A 19,842-nucleotide genomic window follows, 5' to 3' on the forward strand; every position below is an offset into this window, starting at 1 on the left:
TAATACAAACAGAGCCCCTGAAGGAAAGGGTGCACTGGAACCCCAAAACCCCGCTTGAAGAAATCCTCGAAAACCATAATCTCACCTGGTTGTGGATCGGGGTAGCTTTCTCCTTCCGGCGCGTGCCATCCCGCGAGTGCCTTGTTGTGGAGCACTCCCATGGTGACGAGGTCTTTGATGGTCTGCTCATTGCTCCTTGACTTCCACCACTCCTTCGCCATGACTCCAGCTTTCTTCTGGGTGTCTCTCTTCGCCATTAATCTGTCCTTGCTAAAGGGGTGGATACGGTGGAGGGGTGATTGGTGATGATTTCGGAGGTATAGGGTTTGGCAAGAGGAAGAAGAAGGCTACGGTGGCGAATGATAATGGGGATCGGTAAAAAGTAACTTACCAGTTCTATATTATAAATAACCAAGAGTTCCGTCGTTTTGTTCGCCCGAGATTGTTGGGAGACGTGCACACGCGCCGCAGATGGTTGTTTTCACAACCTCGAGATCTACACCAATAAACGCGCCCCTTCGTTACCAATGTACGCGCCTCTTTGTTGCTAGTGTGAGAGGGCCCACACTGACGCACCTCTTTACAGGTGCCAAGCGACTGTTTGCTAGAAAGGGCAAGAAGACAGTATGACGTGCTATACCTGTCTGCTTTTTTGACCAGACATGTACGATTGGACTTAACAAAATAAGAAGATAAATAAATACACCAAATAATAGTACAAGCGGTGTTCATTTTTTTGCTGCATGTCTTGTGCTCTAGGATGGTCCAGACCATTGTCGTGCTCGGGGACTGCTCCGACCACTACCATGCTCGGGGACTGCTCCAATCATTACCGCGCTCGGGGACTACCCAGACCACTGCCGTGCTCGGGGACTGCTTCGACCACTACCGTGCTCGGGGACTACCCAGACCACTACCGTGCTCGGGGACTGCTCCGACCACTAATGTGCTCGGGGACTGTCCTGACCACTGCTCGGAGACCGCTCTCCTCAGCTACATGTGATTTGTACTCACATACAGTTGAGAGACATTTATTTAGACCTTGCTACAAGGCTCATACTTCGCCTTCCAGCAAGCTCGGGGACTACATCGGTACGATGCACCTGTCGATGCATCTCGTATCGCCTGTACGACGATTGGATTCTTAACTCCAGTGGAAATTCTTTTTAGACCTTGGCACCACGTGCCTACGTCACCTACTACTAGGCTCGGGGACTAAGTGGGCACACTTCACCTTGCGGTGAATGTGTTTATTTAATTGACACTTACGCTTTGACTGATTAAACGGATTACTATCATGCTCGGGAATTATCCCAACCACTGCTCGGAGATTGTTCTCCTCGGCTACATGTGATTTGTACTCACATACAGTTGAGAGACATTTATTTAGACCTTGCTACAAGGCTCATACTTTGCCTTCCAGCAAGCCCAGGGACTACATCGGTACGATGCACCTGTCGGTGCATCTCGTATCGCCTGTACGACGATTGGGTTCTCAACTTAACTGGGAATTCTTTTTAGACCCTGGCACCACGTGCCTACGTCACCTACTACCAGGCTCGAGGACTAAGTGGGCACACTTCACCTTGCGGTGAATGTGTTTGTTTTTTGACCCCTACGCCTCTGATGATCAAGGATGCTATGCTTCAAGATTCACTTACATTTCTTTTCAGAAATACAAGTGGGCACACTTCATAGGATGGAAATCTTTTTCTTTTTTCTTAAGAGCACCATACATTCTTCGGACAACCTACTTCTCCGGTGACAACGGTGGTCAGAAATGTCAAGGACTCAAGCCTTACTATTCGGAGAAGGTTAAAATGACGTGTCGCAGCATAATACATGGTGCTCGGGGACTAGCTGTGGGGGTATTAACCCCTATACCCTTACGGCTAAGATTGGGCCGGTCCGGATCAGTGGGTCCGGTCCACCAAAAGACAACGCATGGCCCAGCCAACCTGTTCGGAGTCCCGCGCAAGGAGTCAAGACAGATTTGGCGATCAAGCAAGATCTTGGTCGGTTAGAATAGGAATCCTTATCCGGTCACCTATGGCAATTGTAACTGACTAGGATTAGTTTCTAGATCTGTAACCCTGCCCCCCAGACTATATAAGGTAGGCAGGGGACCCCTCTAAAAAACATCTCTCATTGACATACAGCAATACAATCAGACGCAGGATGTAGGTATTACGCCTTCTTGGCGGCCGAACCTGGATAAAATCTCATGTCTGTCTTGCATCACCGTCTTGTTTGTGGCTTGCGCATCTGTCTGCCGACAATCTACTACCTTGGGCATACCCCTAAGTAGACTGCTGACTATATTTCGTCGATAGTTACAATGAGGGCGATCGACGCTATAGATTGGATTCCAAGTTTGTTACAACAAATCAATTCTATCCTACCATAGCTATGATGGAGGCAGATATCCTTGATACATCATGATCTCCAAATTGGTAGTTGTGCCTAGTCCTCGTGGGCTTCCTCCGTTGATGGTCCATATATATGGTCGGTGAGGGTACCCCTGGCCCATATGTTTGACAGTAGCCCCCACAGGATTTAATGATGGGCTCATAGAGCTATACCATCCCTCGGGTGATGTGAGTCCCTGTAACACTCAAGTATCGTAGGTCCCGATGAGCTCTTCTTAGGTACCAAGATGCTTGAATACAATGAGAAGGCTCTGGGTATCGAGACGACTATGTAGGTTGCACTGACTAGTAGTAATGCCTTCCTGAGTTTTGGGATTCCTTCGGGTGGAAGTCTCCCACCCGTTTGAACGCATCGTATGCGCGTCATTGAATCTTGTAAAAGATAAAGATAGTGGTGCCTAGGAACTTGAACCATTTCATTTCCCATGCTTTTACTTTGTGAAAGCCCTCTAGATACTTGAGTGCATTTTTAATGCCAACCACCCACTCCCCCACTACCATCCTTAGGGTACTTATTTAAGCAGGGGGTAGGGAGGCTAGTGAGACTCACCCCTCCTTTTTTCCCCAAATCTCTTAGCCTTAGACAGGGTGTGAGAGTGGCGATTCTGGTTGTGTGCCATGGTTCATGGTGATTCCCAATGCAGTCGCGCCGGCATTGGGAGAAGGCTTTCAAGATCGGACTCCATAGGGGCCTAGCGGTCACCGTTCTCCTTGGGTGTTAGAGGAAGTTCTGCAAACATGGGGAGGAACAATAACATTGATGCCCTGAGTGGCTGAGGACATGGCGGCTGGGCTCACCGATGGTCGGCGCTCGGGAGCTCCCCGAGTTAGGATATCTATAGGGAATTCTGGAGTGCAAAGGGTAGCTTGCTATTGCTGAGAAACCCTTTACCACATAGATCTCGACCTGGGTGCTCTCGTGTATCGATTTGGAGGCTTGACGCTGCTGAGTCGACACCGTTCGCTCCTCCCTGATGCCGCAGAAGATGGCACGAGCCACCCTCCTCATAGGGCTTCTCCTCCTCTAGGATGTTGGAGGAAGCTATGCGAGGTGGGACTCTCAGAAGTGTCTTCCAAGCATCGTCTAAACTCATGAAGGTTGATGGTAGGGTGAAAGTTGCAGTGCACCTCTGTCTAACTTCTACACTTCACGAGATGTCCATCGCTTGAGTGGCAAAGTCGAACCTATACTTAGAAGGTTTTATCATAACTGTAGCAGTTTCTAATAGATTTTGGTTGTTATAAGCATGATGATGTAAGAGACAACAGAGTTTAATCGAAAAAGAATGACTTTTGTTGATTTTGAACACTGCTACCTGTTTCCCAATTAGATCAGGTGGTTATTTTCGTTTAGTCGAATCTGACCTTGCATTTTTATGGGCCCCCTTCCCGACCCGATGGGTAGTAGTATAACTACGGGTTATGCAAGGCAACTTGATCTAAAAATTTTCTCCTACCAAGTGTGATCATTCATGGCTCTAGAAGCTAGCAATCCCGAGGGCTCAAGGATTACTTGGGTGAATAGAGAACACATGTAAGCCTCTGGGGCTATGGTGTATGCTATTCTATCGAGTTAATAACGGGTAGAACAAGTGACATCCGCTATCCAAAAGTGGAAGGATGAATCCTAACTAGCTAGGGCACGTCATAGAACTCTTTTTCCAAATTTCAGGAGCTCGTACTTTGGTTGCAGCCACGGGCTGACTAATTTTTTGGTTTTCCCTAAAGGGGTACACATCCATTGAAATACGATACTTGGAGCCTGTCCGAACAATTGAAGGATTTACTTTGCCTCGAGGCTAGAGGTTTTAGGATCAGTTGGCGATCCCCCCGAACATCCCCCTCACTCTAGAAATGGTAGGGTTCAGCTTTCATGATTCCAAGCTGGAATCACCGACTGCACCTACCGCTTTGGTGGGCTACGTTAGGCTTTGGTGAGGCCCAAATGTTGGTCCACCTAGTTTCACTAGCAATTTTGGGCCTCAAGCCCAGGATCCATAAGGGTTTTTGACTAGTATTAGATGCCCTTATAATTTAGCGGAGGGTGGAGATGGTCCATCCCTTTGCTGCCACTGACAAAAGCAGTAGTGCTCACTCCCCTGCTTACCTTGACCTAGTAGACGTCGTCACATCTAGATTCCGCTCCCGGTTGTCACAGTCATGGCACCAAGAAAGACCTTGGCCAAGAAAACCAAAACCATTAGTTCAATAAGTTAAGAAGATATGAGCTCGAAGAGCAAAGGGGGACGGAGTCCCATCCCTAGTTCTCTATGGGAGGTGTCGATGGCGATGGAGGAGGACATCAAGAATCTTGTGGTTGGGGGGTTTCTGGCACCAAGGGAGCTTTTAGGTTACCAGTGTGCCCTTGGCTAGGATGTGCCCGCCCCTGATTCTGGTGAGATTGTAGTCTTTGTTGACTTCTTTCGCCATGGATTTAGGGTGCCCATCCACTGGTTCGTCTGAGATCTCCTCCGATACCATGACACATTGGTACACCACCTGACCCCAAATGGGATCATGCTTCTAGCAATGTTTATTTCCTATTGTGAGGACTCTATGGGGATAGAACCCCACTAGGCGTTGTTCTGTTGTTGCTTCAACGTTCTTCCTCAATCTGACCAAAAGGTCGCCAATAGCCTTTGGATCAAGGTGGCTGACAAATCTCCCTTCTTTCACATCGATGTCCCTTCCAACGTCCCAAATTGGGCAAAGAACTAGTTTTATGTTTACGACTGCTTGGCCTAGCCTTCTCCCATAAGCTCTTGCCCCCTCTGCCATTGGCAGAGAAAGAGGAGGTTCCTGAGTCCGAGCAGGAAAAAGTGGACGAACTTGAGAGTGACCTACAGGATTATCACTAGAGGAGAGGGGTTACCAGTCAGGCTTGCCTTGCGGCCTTCTTTCGAAGGTGGATCTAGCCCCTGAGGGAACATGTGTCCCTGATGTGTGACTCTCTCAATGCCATTAGTCCATCGGGGGAGCCCATCGAGCCGATGACTGCGCTTCAAGTGCTGGTTATTACCAATAAGGTGCTGGGTCCAAAATCCTAGCTCATAGGCAAAGACCGTCTGGTGGAGCCCCTAAGCTCAAAGTCAAGAGATGATGAGAACTTGGTAAGGTGTCAGTTGTTTGGTGATCAGCTGATGACCCATTCTGATTTCCTCGCGTAACTTGCTCCATTTTGTAGGATCACCGAAAGTACCACTCTAGGGCCCTTTTGGACAAGGTCTAGGAGCAGAGGACCGATGGTGCAGAGACATCTACCAGTAATGGCAAGATGTCCGCACTTTGAGAGGAGTTGAGTGCCATTGTTCCTGCTCCCCACCTAGGTCATGTCGATCATGATGCACTGGGTTCGGGAGTGCAGACGAGGAGGCGTAGGGCCACAATAGAGTCTATAAGCGCCAATAGGGGGTGAAGCCCCCAAGAGGAAGAAAAAGAGGCAACACCAAGTGCAGGCATCGGTAGTGCCAGGTATGTCGGTTATCCTTGGCCAGTTATGGCCTTGGCGTATGTGAATTTGGCTGACCACAAGTTGTTTGTAGTGTCGAGGGCTCTGGGGCCACCTAGGCCCACCGATGACAAGTCGTCGGCTAGGATGATCTCAGTCATTGGCAACTTTGGCCCAAAGGTGGAGTATGTCCCCTTCGAGCAAGGTTTAGGAACCTCGCGCAGGCGGTAGAAGAAGCCTACACTACTAGATGTTCCCAGTGATGAGAACATGTAAGTTCAGTTCCTTTATATCGCGGTCTTATCGGGTGATGAGTTCCTGATGCTTGCTGTTTGGGTGTAGTTCTCAGTTGAAGGCCTTGTCAACCTAGAGGTTGCCCGAAGCAATCACGCTAGGTAGCGCTAGTGATACCATAGCTCTAGGAGTTCACCTGAACGAGAGTGAGAATTTGAGTATTTCAGAGAGGATTTGGGTCGCTCATACCCTTAATGACTTCATAGCTAGTTTCAACATAGGTGTACTGCCTTTGGAGGATGCTTGGGAAGATGTTTCTCTGGTGTTCCAGGTAGGGTGTGCGTAGGGTGAACCTACTCGAGTTCCCAGCGTGGGTGCCTGAGGGAAAGAGCTTGTCATTAAGGTGGTCCGAGCCATCTCTAGAAGTTATTCCAGAGGATAGCCTTGAGAAGGTGTTGCTACAGATTGACTCTACCCCATAGGTGGACGACGTCCGCTTGGTCCCTCTCGGGTTTTAGGTCAAACGAGGAGGGGGAGGTCCATCACTACAAGCTTTCGATGCTGAAGGCGAGAGCTTGTTCGATGATGTTGAGGAGCAGCGATGTCTTGTCTCCAGCTTCGAAGAGTTGGACGGGATGGCAAAACATGCGGATAGTTTGTCCGCTATGCTACGAGTCCTTGCCGACGCCGTGAAGGCCCTAGAGCGTCTTGACTAGGGATTCCCTTAGTGCTACCTTGGAGGTACGATTCACGTTAGGTGCCCTAGCCCTTGAGCGTTGGGTGCCCTTATTTTATACTCAGTTCCATGCAGTGGACCCGATGGGTCTAGCCCCCCGAGTCTTTGGTTGATTCATTTTGAATGAAGCTAAGACTTATGCTATCTTGTTCTTGTAATATCTTTAGAAGAATTCTTTGGCCAAGTCCATGTTCATCCAGGAGAGGTTCTCTCAGCCAGGCGATGAAGTGAAGGCATGGATAGCTAAGCTAGAAAGAGAGGTGGTGGCTCTGAAGCACCATCAGGATGAAACCCAAGGTGGGGCTTCCGTCGAGATCTTTCTCTTTAATGTTTGATGAGGCTTGTAAAATCTTTATTACCTTTTCAGCTGCCGTCGAGGCTATTGTCGGCTATCCCAAGAGAAGGCCGCTTTTCACGCCTCAGGCTCCGCATACTAGAGGGAGAGGCAAAAGTGGGCACTTGTCCAGGAAGAGACAGAGAAGCTCTAGAAGCAGCTCCAAGGCATGACTTGTTTTCGGCAATGAATCATGTCATGATTGTATGTGGATTTTTGGACTGATACACTTTGTTCGCAGCGGAGTCAGCTAAGGCGAGATGCCTCAAGGACAAACTTGCAGAGTGTAAGTCTGAGCATGCGAACCTAGAGGCCATGGCTGCTGAAGCTGATCAGATACATGTAGGGACCCTTTTCCACCGGAGCGCACATGGCATTGGTGACCATTGGGACAATTTACACTGACCTAAACATCAGCTCCATCAGAGGGAAACCCATTGACATGAATCCCTTGGTGTATAGTTGAATTCAACAATAGGTCATAGAGCCTTCCGAGGCCATCATTCGTGATATTGATCCCTCCATGATAGTACAGGGTAGTATGCCTGATTCATCAGAGGATTCGAATGGTGCTTGAGGCCATCCTGTAATGTGCTACACCTAACTTTTATGCTCTATCTTTCTATGTCTTTAGTTTTTTATGCTGGTTTAAGCTTTAGACCAACTACCTGGGGATTGTTTGGCCAAAATGAAACACTTTGATCGAGTCCACATGAGGTCTTGTTAAGTCACTTATACCATTTCAAGGCCTATGGGACATTGATCGATCGAGAAAAAGTATGAGCGGGTGACATGTGTGGTTGTCATTATAGCCCCCGAGCACGTTGATAAGTTAGTATAACATTTGAATGTGCTAGATAGGAACACAACAGCTACAAAGGTCAACCCCCGAGCAACTTAGAGAGGTTCTTCATAACGTACTCGAGAGATCACAATTTATTCATGTAACAAATAAATGTTCTTTGCAAGATGTAAATGATAGTTGGAATTTAAGCAAAAAAAGGGCCGACATAACCATGGGTCATTGGCTGCCTTCTCAAGATCCAACGACGAGGGCCATCGGGGTTGGAGCCAACGGTGAAGTCAAGGATGACGGGTCAAGGGTGGCGGCGGGTTGTTGTCTCGGAGCCATTGACAAGAGCTTCTTCCTCGGCCTCAAGTTGGGGAAGCTTGAAGCCCCTGAGTCTAGGCTGTTGGCCTCCATGTACTCGATGATGTCCCTCTCACATTGATAGGTGCTCTAGAAGTTTCCTGGCATCTTCAGCTTGAGGTAGGCGTAGTTCAGGACAGCCATGAACTTGGCGTAGCATGGCGTCCCGAATATTAGTGTTGTAAGGTCCCTAGAAGTTGACAACTTCGAAGGAGAGTGTCTCCTTTCGATAGTGTACCACGTTGCCGAATGTCACAGAGAGATCTATCATGCCTAGGGGCATGATGCGCCGCTTGAGGATGATGCCTTGGAATGGGGACTGCGATGCGTGCAGCTTCCTTATGTCCATGTTGAGCTTGTCAAAGGCATCCTTGTAAAGGATGTTGATGCCACTTCCTCCGTCCATGAGGATCTTCGTTACCCTCGTGTTCTCGATGACTGCATTACCACTAGAGGGAATTGACCCACCTCAACCACCTAGTCTGGATGATTGGTTCAATCATAAGTAATTGGTCGTTCTGACTAGTGTAGGTATAGCGGGGGTGGCCGGTGCGGTCGCATAGATCCGTTTGTGAGTTAACTTTTGTAGCCTTCGATCCTAGTAGGCTTGAGGGCCACTGAAGATGAGCATGGAGCTTTTGTCGGCTGCATTAGGGCCTTGATCATCATCATGGTCTCCCAAGTACCCTTCTTGATCTATCCGCCTCTCGGCTTCCAGAATGACATGCTTATGATAAGCGACGCAGTCTTTGGCAAGGTGGGTCACAATGAAGCCATGATTCTGACATGGGCTGTTCATGATCCTTTTAAACATGTCTCAATAAGCCTGCCTCTTGTGAGGGGTCGAGGCTATTCTTGGGATGGTATACTCAAGCCTGATCGGAGGCTGAACCTACTTTTCGGGAGCTATTGAATGTTGGGCAGGGCCACGAGTATCGCGCTCATGTTTTCGTGTGTTGATCAACAAGCGAGCATCTTGCCTGTCCCTAGGTCGGTCATAGATCAGGTTGGGGGCGATATGCTCTAGGTCCTCCCGTTGGTCGGCCCCTGGTTCCCGAAAGGCATTGTCGGCGATCACGCAGGGCAGGCCCATGGTGTGCCTCGGGTGTCTCCTGACTGAACCATGACTTTTGAGTCATCGAGTGCGTCGTTCATTTGGCCTTGGGGGCTAATTGAAGCAACCTGATGGTCCCATAGGGACGATTAGCCATGTTTTGGCCACCCATGGGATGGGTACGCTCGATTTGAATCTGTTGAGTGTCAAGAGATTGGTTGAGTTGTTGTCGAAGGTGATAGTTCTCCGCTTCAAGATCATCATTCTAACGAAGGAGACGTAGGTGCGCTTCATTGCTGGTCTCATATGGAGCGTCTAAGATGGTAGCGTCTCTTGACGGTGGTGTGGTGCTTTTGAGCGCAAGATTCTCGAGTGCTTCTCGAGGTGGCTCAGGGTCTTGTAGATTCATATAACACTCGGGTTGCTCCTTGGACTTCATGCCTCCCTCTTCAGGCAGTTCCTCCTTGAGCTCTGGGTTGTTGAGAAGGAATTGATCGTACTCATCAAGATCATGATCCAGGATAGGCTCATCGTCCTCTGCATGTTCCCAATCTTCCAGTGTATTGGCCATGTCTTGGTCGCCATTGGTGATCATCTCGATGAACTAGGTGACCAGGTGGTCGAAACATTTGGGAGAGTGAGAACCATAGATAGAATGATCCTCGGTGTGAGGTTTGGCGGGTTCCGCCAGGGCTTGTTGAAACCAACTAGAGTAGGTTGCTGCCACTTTCCTTAACCCAGTCGGAAAGCCAGAAAGGAAGTGATCAAGCGGCAATTGTAGATCCGATTGGGGGGTCCTGTTTGGATCTACCCAGAGTTGAAGGGTGGCCTCGAGATTGCTCTCTCGGCTGAGCTTGGTAAAGACATCATGTCCATAGCGATCAAGATGTTGGGCAAGAGCGTAGATCCCAACATTCATAGCTTCCTCCAATCCGGCAAAGAACGCACAGATCGGGAGGCTGCTCCTCCTTCTCCATGGGTAGTTCGAGTTCTTGTAGATGTAAGTCCCCGAACTAGTTGGCGATGAAGTCAAGGCTGCCAAAGGTGATCTTCTCACCCAGCTGCATCCTTTCCGTGGCATCGTCGATGTTGATGATGATTCCCATCTGAAACACAATATTAATCTGAATGCAAAAGGCCCCTACCTGGCACGCCAACTATTAGATTATTTAGCTCCAGCAATGCCTAGCAATGTGATCGCGTAGATTGATCCAGATGGTTGCACGCGAGATACAAAGATTTATACTAGTTTGGGCCCCGAAAAGCGAGTAAAAGTAGTATGTCCAGTTGCTACTTCTTATTGTATTCGTATGCTGGGTTACAGGGGCTGTACCTCCTAGCTACAAGGTAGATTGGAATGAGGCGACATTGTCGTGGTGGACATGATGATCGTGGAGTCCTTAACCCTCTTTATATAGGCAAAGGGGTAGGGTTAGAACGAGGGCGATCGGCGCTACAGATTGGATTCTGACTTTGTTACAACAAATCCATTCTATCCTACCATAGCTACGATGACAGCAGATATCCTTGATACATCATGATCTCCAAGTTGGTAGTTGTGCCTAGTCCTCACGGGCTTCCTCTCCGTTGATGGGCCAGATACATGGTCAGTGAGGGTACCCCAGGCCCACATCTCTAACACATTGTGTCGACCAACACTTGGAGGTTCGGCGGCTAATAGATATCACACACCTAGCCAACAAATGGCATCGCAAGAACCTACCCACAAGTGAGGTAACTCAATGACACAAGCAATCCACTAGAGTTACCTTTCGGTGCTCTGTAGGGGAAGGCACAAGACCCTCACAATCACCGAGAGATGGCCACGAACAATCACCAACTCGTGCCAAAGCACCTCTGCTACTCCCAGCCGTCTAGGTGGCGGCAATCACTAAGAGTAACAAGAAATCCGCAGCCACAACGATCCCCAAGTGCCACTAGATGCAATCACTCAAGCAAGGGCACTAGGAATCACTCCCAATCTCACTATGATGATGAATCATTGATGGAGATGAGTGGGGGGTGTTTGCTTAGGCTCACAAGGATGTATCATAGGTGAAAATGTGCAAGAGAGTGAGCCCAAGGTGAAGCACTTCTATTTATAGAGGCCCCAAGACTCAGAGAGTCATTGGAGCCTTAGGCTTGACCACGCCAAGGTTGGTGGTGATGCTTTTTAGGCTAATGCCACACAGGTCTACATGGTCATAGTTCTCCACCATGTAGAACACCTAGCACCGTACCCCTATTGCCTTTGGACCATAGAGCCATCCATTGGGTCTTCCATACATCCATCTCCATGCAAGCCAAGATTACAGCGATACGGCAACAAACTACGCATTCTGTTAGGATAGTTTTTATCTTGTGTTTGTTGCCTATTTTCAAGGCCACGCGTGTTAAGTATGATCTTTGGTTAATGGAAATAATCAATGCATGTGTGTATCCCTTCCTTTCATGCTTTCACTATCCAATCCTTGGATAATTGACTGCTTCATGGCCCAGCCATGGCAACGGGTCTGGAGGCAGGTGTGACGCAGGGCTAGAGGCGGCAGAGTTAGGGCTGGGCGTGCACACCGTGATGAAGGTGTCGGTGACCGGGCGATGATGTGGACCAGTAGTGGCTTCCCGTGCGCTTCGCGCTGGACCATGCAGAGCTCATCAGCATGGACACAGGCCCACGCATTATGACACCTTCGATGGGTTCCTATCCCTGTCCCTTCTAGTGTCGCAATGACGATCTTCACCTACATCGGCTCTGTCGCCAGGAACACCGCGGCGCCACTGAAACCAACCACGCGTGCGCTGTCACCAAGTCCCCCTGGTTCTCGATCTCACTCAGGGCCACGGATGGCGCCTTGACTGAGGGCCATATGACGCTAGAGAACACGTTAGGCGCACCGTTTCCTGGCGATAGGAGCGTGACACCCGCGATGGCTGGTAGGAGTCACAGCGTGTCACAGAGGCCCTTGAGCTGCCCACTGACGGGTTCCACGCGGAGTGCATCCACTAATATGAGAGAAGGAAGGATCTATTTTTATGAGAAAAATAAATGCGAGGGGTTAAATGAAAAATACATGCCATGCTAGCATGTCATCTCAGCAAAAAATGTTCACATGGTTGGCATGGACCTATGGTGCACCACTTAGAAAGTTCAGGGGTTCAGAAATATATTTTCAAAGATCATGGACCTATGTGACACATGCTTACAAGTTCGAGGGCCGCTGATGTATTTAACTCTTTTTACAATAACAATGGATGCTACCATAACATCTTTCTCAACTAATATCCTAACACAAGAGGTACATAGAGCATACTAAAGGTACTGATCTTTATAGATGTACATAATGAAATGACGTAGTTGTGCTCCTTCTATGTGGCACTCCTGCTTGCAAGGCAAAATGAATATAATTAGTGCATCCTTCAGATTGGTAGCCAATGTACCATGGAACCCCTCTTATTCATCTCTTATCCACAACTTGAACAAAGCAGCAGAATTAATAATATTGAGCATACAATTGTTGACGGTCACTAACACCCATTTTGACCATCAACATTTCAACTAAAAGCTAAGTAAAGTGAGGTAAAGCATCATTACATGTGAAGGATTTGCTTTATAATTCACCTAGTTCTACTTGTACAAGGGAATATGTTTGTATGCAGGAATTTTGGCCAAAATGGTGACAAATACACACATAGGAGGCAAGTGGACATGGCAGGGGACCAAAAGGCCCACATTGAGTTAGACACAGGAATTTTGGTCGAATCTAGAACACTTGTCAAAGATATTTAACTCGGTTTGATCCAAGAACAAGCTTCTTCATACCTCCAAATAAGGGTTATCTTATACCATATTGAGTTAGACACTTGTAGCTCATTTTCTAGATCAAACACTAGGTTCACAAAGCCCACAAATATGTCATATGCTACCACTAGATCAAGTCAAGCATAGAAGCAATAGTTGTACCATACAAGCATCAAATTTATTTGATTTTCATGAATTAGCCTAAAAGACATGAGGAATGACTAGATGCACTAAACATGTCCTTAGCAAGGATGTATGCCATGCCAATCAACTTTTACCTTGGATTGCTTGAAGGAGAGGCATATCAAATAAGTGGGGGATGCATCAACACATATTTGAGAAATCCAATATGTTCAACTCATTTCTTAGCTTGTAAGATCTTTTCTCATCCAATGGCTTGAATATGTCAGCAAGTTGATCTTCGGTGCTCACACTCTCAATACAAATGTCCTCTTTTTGTTGATGATCTCTAATAAAATGGTAACGAATATCAATATGCTTTGTTCTTGCATGTTGAACCAGATTGTTGGTGAGCTTGATTGCACTCTCATTGTCACAACATGTTAGAAAATAGAGAACCAGATAAATCGAGTGATGCAAATGATTCTCCGTTGTATTTCTAATGAACAGTGAAAAATAGAGATGGGTGAAAAAACATTCTTTGAATTAATCCTTAATTGAGCACTAAATAACACGTCAAGGATAGAAGTCGTACTTGACTTATATACCTAAAATAAATATGACTTATGATGGGTGGGATTATAGATGTAAAGTCTCGACGTATCAAGGTTCTTTTAAACCCACTCGGGCCCTGTTTGGTTCCTGCAGTGCCTCCTAAAATTTTTGTCACATCGAATGTTTAGACACATGCATGAAGTATTAAATATAGACTAATTACGAAACTAATTGCACAACTTGCGACTAATTTGCGAGACGAATCTTTTAAGCCTAATTAGTCCATGATTTGACAACGTGGTGCTACAGTAAACATATGCTAATGACATATTCATTAGGCTTAAAAAAATCGTCTCGCAAATTAGCCTCCATCTATGTAATTGATTTTATAATTAATCTATATTTAATACTTCTTATTAGTATCTAAACATTCGATGTGACATGAATTTTAGGAACGACTAAAGAACCAAATACCCTCTCAGTTCTACAAGCACCAGAGCATATGGAGCATTGCTGGCTCCTTCGCGTGCGACACGTGGTTGTGTACGTTTTGCAAGAAAACCCTCCAAAATTAACCCGTGGCCCAACTCATCAGACCTGAATCCTAGAGCGCGTTCGGCTGGCTGACCGGCTGGAGCTAGGCTAGCCAGCGCACTCACAGTAATACTGTTCACGTGAACAGTGTTTTCAGATAGAACATTATTTTCCCCTCTTAACACTAAGTTAGAACAGTATTTTAGCTTATTTTTTCGTCTCGCTGAACAGCGTCCTAACCGGTTTGCCTCATCTCACTCCTCTCTCCCCTTTCTCTTTCTTCACCGGCCGCCACTACCCTTCCTGTGCGCCGTGCACGCCTCTCGACTCACCGCCGTCGCTCCGCCCACAAGAAGTGCTCTCCTCCGTGGCTCTCTCTCCTGTCCTTTCCCTTTCTCTCTTTCATCTATCTGTGCCGATAGGAGCTTGGGAGCTGTCTCGGGCGCCGCCGCCGAACCCTAGCATGCCCGTCATCTCCGGATGCCAGGCCCCAATCTACTCCGATGGGCACCGGATCTACGCCTCTCCATGCTTACGGCAGCCACGCCAACACGAACGCCTGACTCCCACACTGTTCCACGGGCCACGCGCGTCGTGCTGCCTCGCCTCATCCACAACCGTGGCTCTGGTTTTCCCCTTCGCTCCATGAGAACAGCATCAACCTTCTTCTCTACGACCATGAGGATCTCGCCCAGATCGATCCTACGGTACAGTGGCGGTGGCAAGATCTGGTCCGTTTCTCTCGCGCCATCCGTTCACCTTTCATCACTTCTGTTACCTGTGATTCCTTATTGGTAGTTGCCTCTTGTGGCTCCTTGCAGATATGAAGTGAGCATGGACGGGAAGCCATACCTAAGGAAGGTGGACGTGGCGTCGTATGACGATTACAACGAGCTCACATATATATGCATGTTCTGCTACTGCTCAATCAGTAAGCTTGCTGCTATGCTGCGCGAGATCAATCAGAAACCCACGCAGATCGATGACGCTTGCCTGTATAATAAGCCACGTGGAGGATTGAAACTGAAGAAGAATTGCGCTTTCTATTTCATTTCATGCAGGGCTGATGGACATGTATGGCGACCTGGAGCATGCCATGGTGTTTGAGGACAGCGATAGCAACTGGATGCTGTTGATGCGCCGTGGGAGTAAGCACCCTTGCTGAGCTACACTAGCTTTTGTATATTGGATGGTTGGAGTAAAGATGACCGGCTCTAACAAATGGCAAATGCACGTGTCTGGTATGCAGGATGCTCGTGGCCTTGTCCAAGAGTATGAGGGCAGGCAGGAGGGTTGAACTCCAAAGCGCGACAGGCATGCCGTGCCGCACGACATCGTGACTAGAATGGCAGGTGAGGGGGATGGTGTTCAGAAGTATGCTGTTATTACTCCGTGTGTGGTTGCCCTGAATCATAGAATCAGCGTTAGTGTTTAGAAATATATTCTTCTCCTGTGTTAAAAAAAGAAACAATGATTTTGTTTGAGGCCATGAATCAGCACTATGTCCATAAAGAGTAATTTGAGCTCAGAAATGCTTTGAAAAGAGTAGGGGAACGCTATACATGGCAGTAGCATTGATCCTCACATCAAAGCTACAATACCAAAAAAACATCATAACAGGAATATCGACATATGTAATTTGTGTCACCATGCATAGGTACATTACGTTTGGATATTCTAATTGCAATGTTTCTCTTGGTCATTCAGATCTTTTTAAGTTGTATCATTGTCTGTAGTGATCAAAATTGGACCATTGGTTTCTACTACAGTATTTTTTTTTATTACAGTAGTAGGGCAGAGATGCATCTCATGCTAACTGAATTCAGAGTTGCCATTTATTTCAACAGGGTTAGTGTTAATATTAGGTGTACCGCTGCTGCTCCTAAATTGAATAGTCATCCACTTAGTAGTGGCTAAAAACGAGTAGTGTCTCACTAAAACAAACCGAGTCTATGTCATCCACTTAGGAGATCTCTGTCAGGTTTTAGCTTGAAATGAACAAAAAATGTTGTGTTTCAGTTTCGGCTCCTATAGTTTTAAATTTCTAGCTGTTAGATAACAGTCATAGGGGAAGAGAATCTGCAAGGCATATACAGAATTTGATTTGTGTTTTTTTACAATTCATGTTACTAAAAAAATCCTCCATGGTGGTTGAAATGCGAATTATCCTGATCTGACACATTTTCTACTCCTACCTGTCTCTTCTCTCCCTGTTTGTATTAGAAACAACCATCTATTGGGATAGAACCACCTTAATTTTACTCGGCACCTCACAACTTGTGTTGAGTTATGAACCTTAATTTTACAACACCCTACAATTTGTGTTGAATGATGACTCTTAATCCAGTGAGGTGGATTAGTTTTGTCTTATGATTAAATGGTAGGTTTAGTGTGTACCTTTAGACAGTTAGATGGAGCTTGTGCGTGTCTCTTGGTTAATTTGGGAATTGCATTATATTAATATCATGGTTCTTCAACTATAGATTTTGTTTCCGGGCTAGATCTCATACAGCTCATCAACCTTTGAGTGGTTCGTGTAAAAAGATGCACCAGGGAATTTTGAAATAAGGTCTTCTTGTGGATATGATTATGTTAACCTTAGTACGTATGAATTCTGCGACTACCTTCTCAATTTGTTGTATGAGTGAAATTAAATCACTTTGATAGCAGTGTCGACATAGGGCATGTGTTTTAAATCGAGTCGTATGGACTTCGCTAAAGCTTTTTTACATATTATATCCATGATTCTGTGCATTGAGCTATCATTTGTGGTCCTTACATCCTGGTTATATACATTACAGTTCCCTTTTTTATCGCTCTCTTTTGACGCCAAGCACAACAGCTTAGCATGAGTGGCCTGAAAATAGCACTGCACAATGGATGCAGTTTTTTATTGTTGGGTTTACTTTCTAAAACTGTGACTCTATGAAATCCAGCAATATATGTAGATGTATGTGCTTAGATCTTAGTGTTACCATCTAATTATCATAGCTACACAAAGTTATGTTTACCAGACAGTAGCGTCTCTCTTCATCCACTGCAGGGCGCCCGAGATCAAAAAGAGGAAAACAGCCCTGGCTCTGGCCTGGTAAGAAAGGTTGGGAGGCGAAGGAGTTTGGAGTTTACCTGCATTATTTATTTGTTCACTATATAAAGAAAGTTAATAACAACCATCAGGTTGTGTACCTGCTGTGTCCACTTTCTCAAATTATGCTGCTGCACCATTGCTTTCTGTGTTCAGGGTAAAAACTAAGCAATAATGTTTAATGTGTTGCAGTCATGGTCTTTAGATGATCCAAGACCAAGTAGATCCAGGTGTGACATAACTTTGTCTAATGGTCATTCTACTTCTCATGCTAAACCCACTGCAAAATATTGTATTTAACGTGGTATAATTTTTTGTCAAATGCATTATTTATGTAAACCTGACACTGGTACTTTTGTTTCAGGCACTTCAGTTTTACATTCCGTTCAGGGTGCAGGGTGCAGTTATTGGAATATTATGCAAATGACAAAAATTTAGGAGAAGTTGAGGAAGAACTTTGACCTGTTTGGCCGACCTTTTATTTGGGCAAAATTTAGGTAGGATTATTTTTCACCAAATGATGTAAATGGCTCTAGAATGTTATTACTTTGTATAAAACTAGTATCAGGGCGCGCGCCTTCGCGCGCCGGTGCAGCAGTATCAGGGAGCCACTACATATCTTCTGGATGATTTTTTTTCAATCCATTAATCAGATTTATATCCAATCATTACATGACGCCTAGTTTCCTGAAAGCAGAGCAAAATCTGGTAGATAAAGGAAGGCAATTACACCTAGATTTTACCGAAAAATAAAGCAATAAAGAGTGAATGAAATTACAACAATCGACAACTAGATCTAATCAAATATGCGACCTCCTCACGTGTAGCAACAATTCCACCATCAGCTTTACATGTGCAGCAGAGAGAAAATCTTGCAAAAAATAAGTAAATACTCATTTGACTAAAAGAGATACAAATGAAATGAAAGATAGAATAATCAACATTAATGGAAAATACATTGTTATGGTCACGCTGATGTTCAAGTTCACGTGATGAGCTCCATCTAAATTTGATATTAAAAAAATCATACAGTTACAATTTGCAAAAGCTACCATACTGACAAAACCGAGATGTCAATTACTAAAACTATTTACCTATGTACACAAAGAATTAGAGATCAAAAGTACTGAAAAACTAACATGCCGAGATAGCTCCTTCCATTTTTTCTGAACCTACTCACCTGAATACTTGTTCTAGCTGCTAATCAAGAAAACCGGTTTGATGCACCGCTGACAGACAGAGAATAGTGAAACTGAGTATAGGCAATCTAATATTAATAAAGCAGAATTTGTGCTGACACAAAAATATTGAAACACTGACACTCAAAAAACATAATAGAGTATTCACTATTGCATGAAAGTGACCTTCACAATTTTAAGCATCCTGATGCACCATTCCAACTGCATCACAGTACTCTGATTATTTTACTTCTATTTAGTTACTGAACAGAGTTTTTAAAAGCTGAACCAAACTGTAAGTACAAAACACAAAAAAAAACTGGTAGGCAGAGGTTCAAACCTCTTAGCTGTAGTTAGTCACGGCAAAGGGAAAAGAAACCAGTTGCAACCAAATCAAAGGATTTGACTAATATTGCTGTTCTTCTTACCTAAAAGACGGGAAGCAGCTAACATGGCCATGAAACCGGTACACCCCAACGCAAAAAATAAGAATGAACTCAAAACTTATTAACTGAAACTAATCGCAGCATTTACCTTGCCTGAACTAATAGGAACATTAACTGTAGCATGACAGGGATATCAAATGTTTCTCTATAGAGTCAATCTTACAAAAAAAAAGAATCAGTGTACAACTCTAAGTAGGAATCAACTCTAAGCTGTCGTTATCCTCGTCACCTGTTTTTTTGTTGTTTTGGCTCCCCTCATGACCTGTTTTTTTATTGTTTTGGTCCCCACTCATGTGTGTGTACAAATATCGGTCTTAGTAGTTAAGATGAGAAGCAGGATGAGAAGCAACTTCGCTGGGAAGCCGCTTCAACAAATCTTTTTGAACCTAGCCTAAAAATATTAGACTTTGCCTTAGGCGCAAAGACAAAATTGTGAAGACTCATTTGGATGGGGTACATAAAAATGTTAGGATGGATGTTTCTTTTGTTAAAAAGGAAAAGCTATTTTTCTTATAGCGCAAAGAACCTTCCTTATTCAGAACGTTCTTTGTTGATATAATAAGATTAAGGCTATGAAAGCCAACAATGACAGGTATGATATACATACGAAAATGTTTGGGCTATGTCTACATGAATTGTGCTACTTGAGCATAGACCAAAATTGGAAGCCTCATCATTTTAATATAGCATTCCACTATGGTTAGTTTATAAAAAAAAGAGCATCATCAGCAGGCTAAATC

At 45.5% G+C, this 19,842-nt stretch overlaps 1 long non-coding RNA gene across 3 annotated transcripts; it reads left to right on the forward strand.

The window, feature by feature from the left end:
* Positions 1-14,638: 14,638 nt before the first annotated feature.
* On the forward strand, positions 14,639-18,089 carry LOC136466882 (uncharacterized). 3 transcript variants are annotated; one of them, XR_010761492.1, is made up of 5 exons: positions 14,639-15,124; positions 15,215-15,324; positions 15,455-15,541; positions 15,643-17,708; positions 17,843-18,089. It is a non-coding gene; the product is annotated as an uncharacterized lncRNA (long non-coding RNA). The 3 variants fall into 3 exon arrangements; XR_010761491.1 differs by having other exon boundaries at positions 15,643-15,745; positions 17,437-18,089; XR_010761490.1 differs by having other exon boundaries at positions 15,643-18,089.
* Positions 18,090-19,842: the final 1,753 nt, after the last annotated feature.

This window comes from Miscanthus floridulus, chromosome 7, assembly GCF_019320115.1.
Source record: "Miscanthus floridulus cultivar M001 chromosome 7, ASM1932011v1, whole genome shotgun sequence".
In the NCBI taxonomy this organism is placed as follows: Eukaryota; Viridiplantae; Streptophyta; class Magnoliopsida; order Poales; family Poaceae; genus Miscanthus; species Miscanthus floridulus.